This window comes from Poecile atricapillus, chromosome 1, assembly GCF_030490865.1.
Source record: "Poecile atricapillus isolate bPoeAtr1 chromosome 1, bPoeAtr1.hap1, whole genome shotgun sequence".
Taxonomy (NCBI): domain Eukaryota; kingdom Metazoa; phylum Chordata; class Aves; order Passeriformes; family Paridae; genus Poecile; species Poecile atricapillus.
The window spans coordinates 93635660-93652361 of record NC_081249.1 but is presented as its reverse complement, the minus strand read 5'-3'; the positions used below and the strand labels follow the sequence as shown (position 1 = coordinate 93652361).

The 16702-nt window shown below is 40.3% G+C and overlaps 1 protein-coding gene across 23 annotated transcripts in view; it reads right to left on the bottom strand.

The window, feature by feature from the left end:
• ZBTB20 (zinc finger and BTB domain containing 20) overlaps positions 1–16702 on the bottom strand; it is a 473996-nt gene that overhangs the window by 217706 nt on the left and 239588 nt on the right. For 19 of the 23 annotated variants that reach the window (XM_058829852.1, XM_058829841.1, XM_058829861.1 and 16 more), the window contains one exon: positions 12453–12516. The exons of the other annotated variants lie outside the window; for them this stretch is intronic. The gene's annotated coding sequence lies outside the window, so the exon portion shown is untranslated. The remainder of the gene's footprint in view (positions 1–12452; positions 12517–16702) is intronic. 23 annotated transcript variants of the gene reach the window in all.

Below are 16702 nucleotides of genomic sequence, written 5' to 3'. Positions count from 1 at the left end.
GGGGGGCTATAGGGATGGCTTCTTTGAGAATCTGCCAGAAGCTTCCCCTACATCCAAGAGATCCAGGGCCAGACGGCTCCAAGATGAACTCACCACTGGCCAAGGCTGAGCCCATCAGTGACTGACAGCTCCTCTGGGACAATGTGCTTGAAAAGGGGGATAAAAAACTGCAGAGCAGCAGCAGCAGAAAGGAGCTAGAATACGTGAGAGAAACAGCTTTGCAGGTGTCAAGGTGAGTGGAGAAGGAGGGGCAGTAGGTACTCCAGGCATTGGAGCAGTGATTCCCCTGCAGACCCTGGTGTAGACCATGGTGAGGCACAATGTGCCTCCGCAGCCCATGGTGGTCCATGGTGGAAAAAAGATCCACCTGCAGCCCATGGAAGACACCACAGCAGTGCAAGGGGATTCCTGAAGAAGACTACATCCCCTTGGGAGGCCTACCCTGGAGCAGGCTCCTGGCATGACCTGTGACCCCAGGGAGAGAGAAGTCCACTCTGAAGCAGGTTTGCTGGCAGGACTCGTGACCCTGTGGGAGATCCACACTGGAGCAGCCAGCTCCTGAGGCGACTGCATCCAGTGGAAGGCACCCATGCTGGAGCAGCTCGTAAGGAACTGTACCTTGTGGGAAGGACTCACCTTGGAGAAGTTCATGGAGGACTGTCTCCCATGGCAAGGACTCCAAGAGTAGGGAAAGAGTGAGGAGTCCTCCCTCCAAGGAGGAAGGACTGGCAGAGACAACTTTGATAATCTGACCTCAGCCCACATTCCCCTTCCCCCTGTGTCACTGCAGGGAAGGGTTAGAGAAAATCAGGAGTGAAGAGAAACTCAAGAAGAAATGAGGGGTGGGGAGAAGGTGCTTTTAAGATTTGGTTTTATCTCTCATTATCCTACTTTGATTTGACTTGTAATAAATTATATTAATTTTCCCCAAGTAGAGTTTGTTTTGCCTGTAATAGTAAATGTTGAGTGATCTCTGCCTGTCCTTATCGTGACCCAAGAGTAGTATTTTCTCCCTCCTGTCCAGGTGAGGAGGGGAGTGATAGAGTAGCTTTGGTGGGACCCTACACATCAGCCAGGGTCAGCACATTACATGTGGAACTGGGCTTTTCCTCATTTCACTCTCACAATCCTGTGGTAAACCATTCCACTTCATCTTTGGTCTAATTAAGGAAAAATTTATTGAAAACTCTCATGCTCAGAATGAGAACATATTAATGTTTTGTTCTGAGTAATAAGGTGCAAAGAAATGTAGTCCTGGCAGGATACTAATTTTTGATGTTGTCAATTAAAAAACTTCTCCTGGTGGTTTGAATGGAAAAATCTCTCAGAAAGTGTTTTTATCGAAGCACCCAGTTCCAAGTCCTGGATTATTAGGTTAAGCTCTGTCAGCAGAGAGACCAATATAAATGCTTTTCATACCATCTGCCTTGATGCCTTGACAAAAAAATAAAGAAGAGAAAATACATAAGTCCAGAATTCTCTGATTTTAACCTGTTTCCCTTTAATACAAAGCTGAGAAATTCAAGTCCTAAAAATATAAAATGAAAAACGTGTGATTACTTTTTCCTTTTTATCTTTCCTCAAAACCTTACAGAACATCCCAAATCACCCAGTGTTTCCAGGACCTCATTTCTTTTTATATTTTGAAAACAGAAAAGCAGCTTTAAGTAAGTATAGGCACTAGCAAATAATTTTCTCCACTCTCTTTTGCTGTTCTGAAGAGAGCTTGTTACAGTGCAGGCATTTTACCTGGTGTTTATTGGGAGGCTCTATACAATTACCAGGCTTTTGATTTTCCTGTTTAAAAACAAATTAGGGTGGTGTGCAGGGCCTTGCAATATTAGGCAGCAACTCCAACAGCTAATGATGGAGGACAGTGCCTCGGTGAAGGTGTTAGTGATCCATCTGGCCAATTAAAAGAGTAACTTAGGCAGAGTCTGATACTATTTCTCAATTACGGTTGCTGTGACATCAACACTTGAGAAGCAGCGAGATTTGGTGTGAAACAATCAAGTGAATCCATACAGAGAAAAATCAGGGAAGAGCTGCTGGAATCCCACAGCAGAGAGGAAAGGGAAAACGCTATCTGCCAGAGATGTACCTTAACTTATCAACACAAAAGAGGGCCGGACTTCAAAAAAACCAAACCAGCTCAGACATGAAATAGATACTGATAAAGTCTGTCTTCCTACAGATTTGCAATCAGAGCCTGTGAGCAGCAGACAAGACGAGTACAATTGTGTTTGGTCTTCTCTCCCAGAACAAAGATAATGTTCTCAGTGAGCAGAAGACAGCCTGTGCTGGCCAGCCAACTGTCCTCTGCCAAACATGCTTAGCTGAGAAGTTCTTCTTGTTTTTCCCTCAGCAGGGGAACTACTCTGAGTTTTTCTTCTCCCCTTAGATACCCATTCTGTAGAAAACAAATCTTCTTTCCAGTTCTTTCCGACTCAGCTGAACGGTATCAGCATACTCAATAGTATGGATGTGACAGATGGGCACAGGGACAGGCAATCCCACCGACTTAGATGAGGTAACTCGGTAACCAGTACTCCAGACACCTGAGGTGTTTAAAATCTGAAAGCGGACCCAAACTTTATCTTAAGCCATGCCCAAGGTAAAGAGAGACCAAGGTATTGTTCTGTTTCTGCCTTCCCATTTGGACCTCCATGAGGCCTCAACATGCACTCCTTTCTCTCGTGGGTTATTTCTCATGACTGCAGAAGCAGGCCAGCAGGATTGCCCACTGCTTAATTTGGAGATGGATACTGCATGGGATTATTGTGATATTTCATATCACAGACTGTTTTAAAACTTTTTCTCTTGTTTTTTCTTGTCTTTCAGCTTCAAAAACATCTCACCTGAACTCAGAAGTAAACAAAAACATTTCTTCTGTCCTTTCCCACCTGAGAGATGACTGCTGCCCTCACTTTAAAGAGGTTAGCACAACCCTTCTTTCTCATACCCAGTCTCCCATGTCAGCTTTTATTCCTTTCTCTCATCTTTCATCCGTGACAGGAGAAGGAGTTAAAAATCTCGTGCTGTTTTCTGGCCAGTACCTTCTTAAGTATGTCACCCCTCCCCACGCACACAGGAGTTGCACTGCCCTCTCCCTGGATGGTTCCACATATCTGTTCTCTGAAGTTACAGAGATGGGAATGATTTTCCCCAACATGAAATACTGTATAAAGAGTGTGGGTGGGAAATATGCAGTGTAATGGAACTGAAACCCCATAAGGGAAATCAACGCAGGCAGCTGCTGATACACTATTTACTTGGATAAATCATCCATTTTTCTCCCAGGCCACATGACTTGAGGTATCACCTACCCAGGATGGCAAGTGCAAATATAAATAATAAATAAAACTAACTGAAGAAGAATTCTCACTGTAATGGGGTTTTTTAGAGAACTAAGTTTCAGTTAAACTTAATCCTTGCTGTCTTCTGTGTCTCCAGCAGCAGAAACATCTGGTCGGTTTTAGATTCCCCTTGGATTCCCAACTTCAAAGGGAGTTATAAAGAATAACAAATACATGTACTGGCACTGAAAAAAAAAATTAGAGCAGCAGGAGAGAATGGTAAAATTGTCCTTATTTGACTGCTAGTGACAGGCGCCACAGGCAGAACTGTGAGAAAAAATCTTAACGGCTCAGGCAAATAAGCTTTTTTTTTTTTTTTTAAATGACTGGCTCTCTGTACTAATGACGCAGAAAATCTATGGGATCTGCCCCATAATGGCAAGAAGCACATGTGCCAACGAATATGCACACAAGGGTATGCAGAAAATAGATTTAAAATCAGATATGTACTAAATAATAGGCAGGAAACTAGGAACTGAATTTTGTTCCCAGCCTTTTCACTGATAGTACCCTGCGTGTACCACTGGATAAATAATGCAGGTCCAAATTTTGGCACTTTAAAGTCAGTAGGTCGTTGTAAAGTATGGCCAGAAACAATGACTGTCACATGCACTTTTCAAATCCTACTTCAAAACCTCCAGGAACAGGGGTAGGTAAGCAAACAAAGTAACAGATGTCTGCAGCTCTCTGTCTTTTCTTTACTCTCTGGTGGCTGGAAAGTGAATGTTATGCTCCTTTCATGAATGCAGCACACCAGCAACTACTTATGAGATGTTTCTGCCCTTGCGTGCAGAGAAAAGAAGCATCGAGCTTCACCCTGAGCTTCTGAATCAGTGCACTCATGAAATAATCACACCCCATTCCTCACTTGATCGATGCAACATCATGACCTGCTTTTTCCATTTATTGTTTACCACTTCAGTCAAAGGGTTAATAAAATAAATGTAATATGAAAGATGTGTGAGGATTCAGAAACCTGTGTGAAACCTCCTGTCTGCTAAACATTAACTCGTGCTGTATGAACATTAACTCTTGTATGAAAACTGACCTTGTTACCCCCTTTCATCAAAACTATAGACTCCTAAACACCTGGCATCATGTAATGCAAATGTATAAGATGGATGCCAGAGAGGAAAATTACAAAATAGGCTTTTGCAAATAGTATTAAAACCACAGCCAGCCTTCTTTCAACTCCCTTTACAGAGAGTCCATAGAATCTAAGTTTTGAAAGCAGTCATCGAATAAATTCCAACGATTCCTGAATCAAAGAGACTGATCAACTTGTGTATATTTGATGGGACAAGAAAAGCTGTATTTGGCAAATAAATTATTTCTTACAAATAACTCATTCAGCTCTGTTGCTGGAGCTGCAACCACGACTTTTTTCATGACCTTATTTTGCCTTATTATGTCATGAGGTAAGCAGCTTCCCATTGTTTCATCTTTAAAGATATTTCAGGATTTCTTAAATGCCTCACATAACAGCAAGATGATATCAAGATTTTCTCATAAGTACAGCAATCTCATATTTATATGAACCTTTCAGAAGTTTCAGTTGCAAAAATCTGAAGCTTTTGTACAATGCAATGACCAAGGGACTTATACACTTCTGCAACAGACCCCTTACCTGAAGAACCCTATTCCCAAATTTATTTCTCACTGAATATTAAAAACCTGTAAGTGAAGATGCTTTACAAACTACTATAGAAATAGGAATTAAAGAATGTACTGTGAAATTTGTCATGCCTGAGACAGGAATCAGCAATTTCTGAAGCTGCTGCCATTATCCCTATTAAACAGTTGAGTCTGAAAAGGGAATCCAGAACTAACCTAAATGCACACAGTCAGGAAGTCAATTCTATGGATGTGTACTGCTAATAGCTTTTTCGGAGCCAGTGGGATAAACTCATTTCTTTTGCCCAAGTAAACTTTTGGGAAAGTCTCTGACTTCTTGACCTGAGGAGTGTTGATTCTTGAAAGGGAGCATACCTTCTTAGTGGGGCTTCATTACATGTTGCTAAAATCTTCCTATTAAGAACCCTTTTGGAATTATGCTTAAAATTGCCATTTGCCAGAAAAATGGCCCATTCATCTCTATAAGGAAAGACTGAACAAAAAGATCAGGAGATCTCAGGGTTCCCCAAACTCATAGTCCCAGAGGTGATTCCATCAAGTAACACTTAAAACCAAGTTAACATCAGACATTTCCTAACTTCTGTATTTGCAGCCAGGAGAACTGTACTGCCAGTGTTGATTTAGGGCTGAAGGCAGCACAGGCTGCAATAGCTTGAGCAAGAGTGGTGGGTTCTGACTGCATCCAGCAGTGTGAACTGAGAATTCAACATGACCTTGATCCCCAGCCTGCTGAAGCCAAGGAGAGAGCTTAGATGAGGCTCAATACATGTTCCAGGGGAACTTAATCTGTTTTCTACAAGAAATGTGGGGGCATCAGCTAACAAACACTTCATGAGCTACATGCCAGGACTTCTCCAAACATCTTTCCAAATGTTCCTTTACATCTGTTTATGGCCCATTACATTTTCCTGTGACTAGGGTTGGTAGACCAGCTCCTACATGGTCTAATAGTTTCTTGAGTACCTTTCCTGTGCTCTTACATATCTGCGGGCATCCAGGCACAATGCAGCAATTGAACAGAACCATTACAAACGCAGCTCAATTCCTGACCAACCCTCAGCACGCACATATACATTTACAAAGCATTAATAGCATGGTCAGCTAAAAACAACCATCCCAATAATACCAGCCAGTTAGGCAAGACCTACAGATGCTTTCTGTTTGCTTGGGGTATTTTACTGCTTATATTATTATCTTTGTGATGTGCACTGCTCCACCGGCATGAAGGAACAATTGTGAGCATGTCCACAACATAAACGGTTTTATTTATTTATTTAATCAGCTCTCAGGTGCGGGAGCTTTTATTTTTGTACTTTTTAAGGCCTAAATACATTACTATCCCAACCCTTCATGTCCAAGACTGGTGCAAAATATATTCTTCAGATTAAATCAGTCTACTTAAGACTAAATTTAATTTATACTGATATAGTAGGTTACATGACTAATCATGTAAAAAAATGCTAGTGAAGCAGGAGATAGCTGTTGGACAAAGAATATCTCTGTCTTTCTTGTCATCAGCCTGTTTACAGAGAAATACTGAACCAACAATACTATTGCACTATTGCCCCAATATAAATTTACTTAAAGCAGCTTTTCTGTATCACAAAATACCCCTTTTCTGGTTTGAAAAACAGAAACAATAGGCTAGGTGGTCAAATGAATGGAAAAAAAATTCAATTGGTATTACTTTGTCACCCTCTGTTTATCTCCAATGGGAGTGAGAGCTCCAAAGTTTTCAGACCACAACTTCCACTGAATGAACGGGTGATCAGACATTCACTGATCTATCCCAAACCTACAGAAGTTTCAGTGCTGATACTCTCAAGGAATATGAGATCCTTGTATCTATCCAAGCTCAAGGCAGACAGACCTGAATAACCAAGGTAACATGAGTGGGTTAAGTAGCTCAGTTCTTCAAAAAGTAAGGATCATCATCACACTGTTCAGACAAAGTCAGATGCTTTACATTTTCCAGCAAGAGAACAATTCTTAATTATGTTCTGGGCTTTCAATCTTCACCCTTTCCCTATTAGTCTAACATACCCTCCTTATATTCCTGTTTTTCTTCTGTGGAGTTCTCTCACTGAAACAGATTCAGGCCAATCCTGAAGAATTTAAACTTAGACAAAGAAGTAATCTATAAAGTAAAATGTCTCCAAGGTATCTACCACATTGTGGCCCTTGAGAAGACTGCTGCCAGAAGAATTTCACTGATTAAGTATACAGCTTTTACATGAGAAAGAAAAAGAGATAATGTGTTATGGGGTGTTTTACAAGACAAGGAAAGATGTAAAGCAATAACCAGAATGTGTTCTTCTAAGGGAAGGTCCCTTTTAAATCAAATCTAGGAAGCAACAAATAAAGTGAATACACTAATATTAACTGTATAGGCTTTACACTCACACTGTCATTACCTTCAGCTGTTTGCTTCCTTTGAAAGCAGCTTGACTCAGATGGGCACTCAGAATTTGATTCATAACCAGCTCACAGAGATGGAAGTCAGGAGAGCTGAAACAGTATCAAAGGCTTCCCAGCCTTCCTTCTCAGCTTCTTTGCTGAGCAGAAACACAGAATACATTTCCAGGTTGGATCTATATACAGTTAGAGAGATGGATTCTGATCAACAGTTACAGAGATAGAAAGTCCAATAATAACATCAATACAGGAAGATTTCAGAATAGTCTAAGGGTCATAGAATTATTTAGGTGGGAAAAGACCTCCAAGATCCTTGAATCCAAGGATCAAACACCCTCATGTTAACCAAACCACAGCATTAAGTGCCACATCCAGTCACTTCTTGAATGCTTCCAGGGATGGTGGCTCCACCACTTCACTGGGCAGCCCACTTCAAAGCCTTACAACTTTTTCAGTGAAACAAATCTTGAGGTCCAACTTGAACCTCCCCCAGCACAGCTTGAGGCCTCCTTCCACTTGTGCTGGGGGAGGGTCCTCACACTTCAAATTTTTTTTCTTTTTAATTAAAAAGATTCAGTTGAATTCTGAGGAAGCACTCCCTTAAGCACCACCTAGAAAAGCCCAATCACAACCCAATATTTTTGCTTCACAGGATAGCTAGACTTTGAAATTTGCTTTTGTTTCACAGTTGAATTAAACGCTGCATTGCAAAGTTACCCATGAAACAAAAATAAAAAATCATTTCAATCAATTGAATGTTGTTTTGACAAAATAATTTTGTTTTGATTGCTACTCTCAGTTTTGATTTAAATTTTATATTAGAACATAAAATACATTTTTGAAATAAAAGTTTGAAACAAATGCATTTCTGTTCCACAAATGCTGAAAAGCTTTATCTGGAAATATGAATAGAAAAAACAAATAAGAATCATGGATGATTTTTTTAAAAAAATGAACCAGTATTTTCATACAAAGAGAATACAAGTATGTATTTTATAGTGCTTGTAGTCCCGACCTTCAGTGTGCTTTAGTGAGCCTCAGAAGCTTGTGATACCTCTGTAATACTACCAATATATCAGTGACAATCTAATTATTATTAAGAATCCAGCTGATATGCTGTTCTTGTCCAAGAACTGGTGGAGCTTACCAATGTGTGAAAGGTATGAGGCTTTTTCAAACAGCCAGTTATGGAACAACTAACACACATCTTGCTGGGTCAAGTACCATTAGTTACTGCTGCCATTCAGGGAAGTATCAGAACCAGTTCTGAGCAGGATAAAGCAGCAGAATGAGAGTCACAGACAGTCCTACTCCTACAGAAGGATCTGAAGTGAGGAGAAATGACGGCAATGTCAGTTGTTTCTGCTCTGCCCTTTAACCTCAAACTTAACCAGGACAAAAATGTAAGAGCAGTTGTGATTAGTAAGATATTTAACATCTAAAATTCCTTTAACTGTTTGCTTCACCTCCTAAGAAAGCTCTTGATCACTGCTCATACATTTGCAAATTACTAAAATGCAAAATACCATGAAGTCATGTGAAGCTTGACTGAAACTATAAGACAAATCTTGGCCTGAACAGGGAAGAACTGAGGGCTTTCACCCAGATCAGGTAGCAGTAAGAGTGCCAACGCACGAAACTGTTCATTTCTGAAGACCAGAAGGAGAGCTGAAGCACAGCTAGGCCTTTAACCACGACAGCACATCATTCTCAGTCATCCCTGGCTGTTTCAGCACTGAGATGCTTATGGGAAGTGATTGTCTCCCATGCCATTTGGTGAGGGGTTTTTGTAACATGGTCAGGATCTCACTAAGAACCAAAAAATTTATGTTTCTTATAAAGTGAATTTCTGAATGCAGTGCTTGGAGAAGTATTCAAGCAGCTGTACTGCTTAGCTCCCCATGAAAGCATTTTTTACCAGAACTTGAACCTGCCTACTACAACATCAGATGCCACACTTTGCAAGGCTGAGATGGGCAAAATCTTGGGGGAAACTGTCAGGATTACCTAGTTTGTGGAGTTTTTTAGGTATTAGATATGGGGAGAGGTACCTGGGAGGAGGTAAGAGTGGCTAAAATAAAAGGAATTTGGCTTGCATATCCTCACTTCATAGGTTATTAGCACAGGAGAGAAATACAAAGGCTTGTTCAAAAGCCTGAACTACAATTACCTCTAACAGAGCTTTTCCTGCCGCACACCAAGCAGGCTGTTGAATTTGTGCTCTGCATACTGGACCCATGTGCTGACACTTTCCACAATCTGAAAGGAGTTGAAAACCCTACCCTTCATCTTGTGTGTGCCTGCAGCAAAGGCTGCCTGTAACCCTTTCCTAACAGTAAGATTTCAGAGGAATTGCCTGAGGAAGAGGACTGACTGAATCCTCAACCTGCACAAAATAAAAATACGGATTTAGAGACCAGAGGAAACAAGAAATACCCAAATGCATGTCCATGCCTCAGCATCCTCACCAGCAGTCAGTGGTCCTCAGGCTTAGATCCACATCAAGTTAAAAAGGTTCCCTTTACAAGACAGTGCCTCTTATGAACAAAGGACCTTCAATCCTTTTACCAGCAGCTTCCCTCTCCCTTAGTTGATCTTAGTTACTAAAACAAACAAACAAGAAAACCCCTCCCTCTGCTAAGCATCCCTCCACTCTTCTAACTTTCCTTGTGTCTCTTTTCATGCCTCCCTGGGTTTGTTGTTTTTAAGCCCATGCACTAACCTGCTCTTCTTTTTTTTCTTTTTTTTTTTTTTTTTTTTTTCTAATTCTGTTTGCTTAAAACTCCCAGCCCCAAAAGCAAATTTGGAGAAAACTGGATTTCTCTAGTTATCCCATTGTTCTTCTCAGGCAAGATCTATTTCAGATGTTTCTATTTCAAATATTTAATGACAGACCTATTCATACAAAGACATGCCAACACCACTCCCCTGTCTCTTTGGCATGATGCAAAGCACAGAAAAAGACTGTCACAAGATACAAGGACTGTTAGTCAATAAAATCAAGTTCTAACTCATAAACAGTATGTAGCAGATTCCATACATTGCCACGCTTCCCAGAAGCACAAGCCTGACAAAAAGCAGTTTCAAGGGAGATGCCATGGGCCAGGCTCATCCTTTTAGCACTACCACAGTGGACCTTGGCTGGTTTCCCTTCCAAGAGAACCTGTAGAGAAGCCAAAGACTGTATTGAGCCTTGGAGAGTTAACTTATTTTTGGGGTCTTGTCTTTACTTCACTGCTGTTTGTAAGTACAATGCTAATGTTGCCCCCAGCACGACTCCCACCCACAACAGAAGCCTCTTGCTCAAACTAAGTGCTATTTTAACTTGACTCTTTGGCCTAAAAGCAGATTACAAGTGGCAGCCCATGTGTTGTAGTTACCAGTGTCAGTAACACAGAGGGAACTCATCAGTTCCCTAGTTAGGGGTTTAAAGCACTGATCTGAGATCCTGCCTTGTAACTGGGGTCAAGATTAAAAACACGGAATCCTTATTCCCAGTTATCCGCATTAAGCTCAAGCAGGTAGAGGTGATGGTCTAATGTTGATCATCTGCTTCTCCTCTCCTCAGTCTCGCAGTACATTCTGACAGAGAAATTCTCCAAATTCACAGAAGAAACCACATGCCCACAAATCAGTGTCGGATAGAGAACCCTTACAAACACCAGTCTGTAACGCTGCTGTAACACAACACACTGAGTCAACACAGCTAAAACAATACCGTGATAATCACTTTTACCCACTACCTCTGCCTACCCAGGCTATTGTTTGGAATGAGGACGGCTTTTTGCGAGTCCCTAAGAGTCACCATCTGTGAAACACAGCACAGCTGCACCAGCAGGTTACATGAGCACAGACTTTAGCTTTGTGTGAATTGCAGGTCTTACACATACAGTCAAAAGCATTTTAAGGCACACCTGGCATGTGACAGCAAGCTAAGTTGTCCATATATTCAGTTGCTGTGTGGCAATTCCAACCTCTTGCATATTGACTGTTACCTACATGATCCTTCTCTTCACTCTCATAAACTGGCATGAGATGAACAAATTAAGTACTGTCAACTAAAACAAACCACCACAAAAGTGGCCATATTATCATCTGAACATCTCATGCTCCACTTTATTTACAGTCTCCAGGGCTGTAATCCCAGCTGGTAGTTTTAATTAGTAGTGAATGTACTTTCACAACAAATTGGACCTTCTCCTTCTTGGGCATCAGAGATCCCTTCCACAGATGACTGTGGCTTATGAAGAGACAAATTTTGGGGATGTTGGGCAGACAGTTTTCTCATATCACATATCTGAAAAACTAGCATCACTCTCTGGCTCACGAGAGGACTTGGCAGCAAGTCAGACTATGACTATCCAGAAGACTCTTCCCTCAGTGTCAGAGTAGTAAGACATGTAGTGGAAACTTGCAACAAAGCATAAATAATTCTATTTAGAAGTCAATACAAAATTGTGGACTACAAGGCCAGCTGCAGGGGCTGTCTTTTTCTTGTGAGTTTTGAGCCAAAACATGGGCTAACACGACAAGCACCATCAGAGGATGTAAATATCTACTCTTGCTTTTCTCAGTCTGTAGCCATTAGCAAATGCCTTACTATGAAACTGCAAGTGCAGTAGGATTTTAACAGCCTTTTTCCTCTCTTTGCTCTGGGATTTTTCTTTTCTTGGCTGTAACTAGTTGCAACCAGTTGTGAATAAGCCGTTTTCCCTCTGTGTAACTCACAGCAACTAAAAGAAACCAGTGTCATTATGCAATTTTCAAAAAAAAAAAAAAAAGAAAAAGAAAAAAAAAAAAAGTTTTGTTTTATGGTTAATTATCCATGGTCTATTTACAAAATAAATCAACCCATTGTGTACCACCAGGATTTGTGGCCTCATTTGAACTTTGCTTTTCATTAATCACTTTAAAAATAAAAGCTAACTAGTTTGGGTTTTTTTTTTATTTTTCCTCTTTTTGGTTTATTACTTGCATCTGGGTATAAATTTTAAAAATGATGAAAGAACAAAGTATGGATTATTCACTCTCAGTTTCATGACTTACATGATCTCAGTCTTGTCTTTCTCCACGTGCCTAAACAGATGCACAGTCCAAAAATTCCACCATTCTGTAAGAAATGTAATCACAAGAAGATTGAAATATTTTTATACTAAAACTTAGTTATAAAAAAAACCAAAATTGTAAAAAGCTTGCCTTAAGAAACAAAAAGGTGGGCAAGCATCTACAAACATATTTAAGACACTGAAGGAGGCAAATGAAATTACTCATGTAGACATCTAAATAATACACAAATGTTTGTGACAGCTGAGTACAAGGCTATTTTGTTTAGACAAAATCTACATGCAGGCAGAAAATGGATATCTGATTTCTTTACAGTGCTTACAGTTTATACGAGAAACCAGAAATATTTTTTTCTGAAAAATGGTTTAATCATGTAAGAAGTTTAGCTCTTGTCCCTATGAGAAGACAGAAGACTACTGAATTTCTGAAAACTAGCCAATGGAGAGGCAGGCAAAGGACATTTTTAGCTGCTCTGTTAATAAAACCCAACTAACTGTATTAACACTTATTTCATTCTGACAGGAAAAAAAATACACATTAGCGTAACACTGTAATTCTTAACTAAGAAAGACTGAACAATTTATTTGTCTCCACTATGAATGATTCAGGTAAAACTGAAAAATAAAGAAAGGGTGATAAACAGACATGATAAAAGTACATATAATGGCAGTTTATGAAAATGTCACTCCTCCTTTTTTTTTTCTTTTTATTTACCAGTCACCCTTTAGCTTCCTTTCCCTTTACTAAGACAAACAGAAAGTCACAGTGCTCCACTTAATCCCTAATGAAATGCTACAGAGAAAGTTGTGCTGTCCAGAGGTCAAAAAATGTGATTTTGCTGCACTCAAGACTACAACTTTTTATTTCTGAACTCCTGAGCTGGATGCAAATATAAAGGCAACTGAACTTAACCAACAGATATATCTTAGAAACGAAGATAAAGACCCGAAGCTAAGAAATTAGATCATTAGTACTACATATTATTACTAATAGGAGCTCTGAAAGATAATTTTTGCTTGCCTGTTGGTGTGAAAAAGGATTGTAGAGATTTGAAAAGTTAAAGAAACCCACTGCCTCCTCCTCCACTTTGCAGATGGCTGAGATGCTTTAACTTTCATTTCCAAACGTAAATTAGCTCCTACTTAAATGAAAGTAAAAATTTAAAGCTGCCTCCACCTGATTGCAAAGCACAGCGGCCGGGCTGGGAGAATGGATAGGCCTTCAAAGAAAATAAAAGCCTTTTTAAGCGACTCCTCATATGAACGCCTGCCCTTGCAGCAGCAAGCTGTGGCCCTACAGCCGCTTTCCATTATAAATGCTAAATTGGGAAATGTTTAACATTCTTTGTTTAATCTTTGCAGTATAAAGAAAAAACAGCTGATTCTTAGAACCATGACAGCCTGAGCAACCATTAGTGATCTGCCTCCCCCTTCCTCAAAGCAGAACAGGCCATTTCCAGCCTCAGTGGCGACTGACACGTTTTATTCAGGAATGTATATTTAGATGGGACCTAGAAGACGGGATTGAAACTTTGTCATTTTTTTTTTTTCCAGCAGTGTAAGGGGCCGATGGCAACCAGGATATTTAATAAAAAAATGTGAAAAGAAAAACAGTTTAAGAAATATACATAGTGGAAACTACGGACAAAGGTGGCTTCAGATGCTTTCTGCACTGTTTTCTGTTAATATTTTTTCACAGTTCTTCCATGAAGAAGTGTGTCACTATTTATTTTGATTTAAAACATTATCAAGTGAGTGTATTTTTCTCTTGTTCACAGTACAGTCAAAATAGCAAGTCCATCTATTCTGCTGCAACCATTCACATATAAATCAGCACAAACTCGGGAACGAGCACTCCTCTCAGCTGCTTACACAGACAAACTCTCTTTGTATCTTGTCTCTGAACTTCCCTAAAGGGGTGAGTTTCATCACATGTACAAGAAGTCACACAAGTCAGAGGTTTCTTCAGTTGAAATTATGAAGTAATACCTCAAATCGAGTCCCCACAGAAACTGAACTAACTGAAATAGCCAGGTTTTTTACAAGATTTTACCCTGAAGCACACTTTCTGGATCATCAAGTCCAGCTCCCTGCTCTCTTCTACTACAGATATTAAAGGTCACTTCTTAAAGAGTTGTTTTTAAGCCTCTGCATCAAGAAGGTGAAAAGAGCTTCAACGTCCTTCCCACCCCAGCCATGAGCATTCAGTAGCTGGCAGTGACTAGACCAGACATCCAGGGAACAAATCCATGAACAAACGAGGATGCTCTCCTTTGGATGCTCTCCTTCCCCACAGGGGTTCTGACAGCACGGAGCATCCTCTCGTGGGGCTCCCTGATGGACGCACTCGGTCCAAACAGAGCCCTTGCTTCATTTAGTGACAACACGAAAACATTAACCACGGCACAGAGGAACAAAAGCAAGGAGCATCCAGGTGCTGAGCCTGCTGGAGGCCCTGCACACGTGCCCACAACTCCTCTGCACCGCTGGACTTCAGCGACCCTTCCCTGCGGGTGGCACGGCCCACCTGCACACACAGCAAGGCAAGAACGCACAGGTTCTGTCCCGGAGGAACGAGCCAGCCGCTGTTTGCTGCGATTGCAGCAGGTCATAGCTTTGGAAAGGAGGACTGCAGGAACGTTCAGTGCAGCTAGGCCTGATACTTTTGTTACAATTACTCAAAAAAAATTGCTTCCTGCAGCACTTCCTAGGGACTCCTGCGAGGCAAAAAGACAAGGATACTACTGAAAGCGCTAGCAATGAATTACTGATAGTGAAGGACACAAAATTGTCATGAACTTCAACCAAAGTGTGAGAGTTGCAAAAATGACTGTTCTGAGGAAGGGAGGGAGAAGAGGAGGGAGGGAGGAAACCTTGCAGAATAATTGCTAAATAAAAAGCCTACCATAGCTAATTCAGCACATTGCTGGAAACAGCAAAATAATTTAGCTAGCTATTTTTCAAATATACCCAACCCCAAGTATGTCTCAGGGAAGAGAAATAATGAAATTTTAAAATAAAAATTAATGTAGAGCTCTTTTCATTTTTGTTGCTGTTTTTAAATCTTTAGGGCTCATATTTAACCTTTTCTCTAAAATAACAAACTTGAATTTAAGAAAACTAAGGCACAGATCTTCACAGAGACAGGACTCAAACAGCTTATGTTTAAAAATAAAATAGCAGAGTCTTTTTAAGTTGTGAAGTGAAGACTTATTCATTAAAACTGAATATTAACATCTCATTTCAGAAACTGTTCAAACCATCCCTTTTGCCTATTTTGCCTATGAATTTAGGCAGACAGAAGTTTCACAGGTTGCATGTCTAGCATCTGGTCAAGTCAAATCACCCTCTCCTCCATAAATTAAAATTAGATTTCCATTCTGCAGAACACACAAAATTCCCTCGTTCTGGTTGCTGTTCAACCGTGCATATATAACCAGAGTTTTAGCAGCAGGCATGTACAAGGGCTTTTCCCCTTTTTAAATTAGAAAATACTCAGGAAATAATTAAAGGTTTGTTTGACCATTAAGGAAGGTTAGTGCCTTGGTGGTAGTCCACCCAAGCAGACAAAGCAAAGCTGGGGACTGAAGACCTGGGAAGTTAGGGGTAACCTAGTGACACGCAGAGAAATGTCTCAGCAACTGAAAAGCAGGCAGATGCCTTTAAGAGGGGAAATTGCTTGTCTGCCATTAAAAGTTATCGGGTTTTGTACACCTATTCCAAATAAGTCTCCCATTGCAATCAGTGCCGACAAAAAACTTACAGACTGAGACTCTGAAAAGACAAGCAGAAAGTAATTTTCACTCAAAGACAAATGATTACTCTTTTGATTAAGTCAAACACTGGACTCATTACTGAGCATGTTCTCTGTAAAGTTACACCATTTACATCTTCCGAGCATTTCATAAAGGGCTGACAGCTATGAGGGATACCAGGATAAGGGATTTTAAAGAGGTTACTCTCCTCCACTGCATCCAACTATGTTATAAACTGCTATTGATATTCTGATTCAGCCACACCTTACAATTACATAGGTTTTCAGATCCTATAATTCCTACAGGGTAGTCTTCCAGAATTTAATCATCTGATTAAAGGTTACTTTCATTTATATATTATCATTACATTATATAGGGTTATTAAATCTTATATATTGTTAGTGTCCACAGTTTGGCCTGTGTGGCAACACTGGCCTGAAATTTAAATAATTTTTTAACCTCTACAAATTATTTCAAT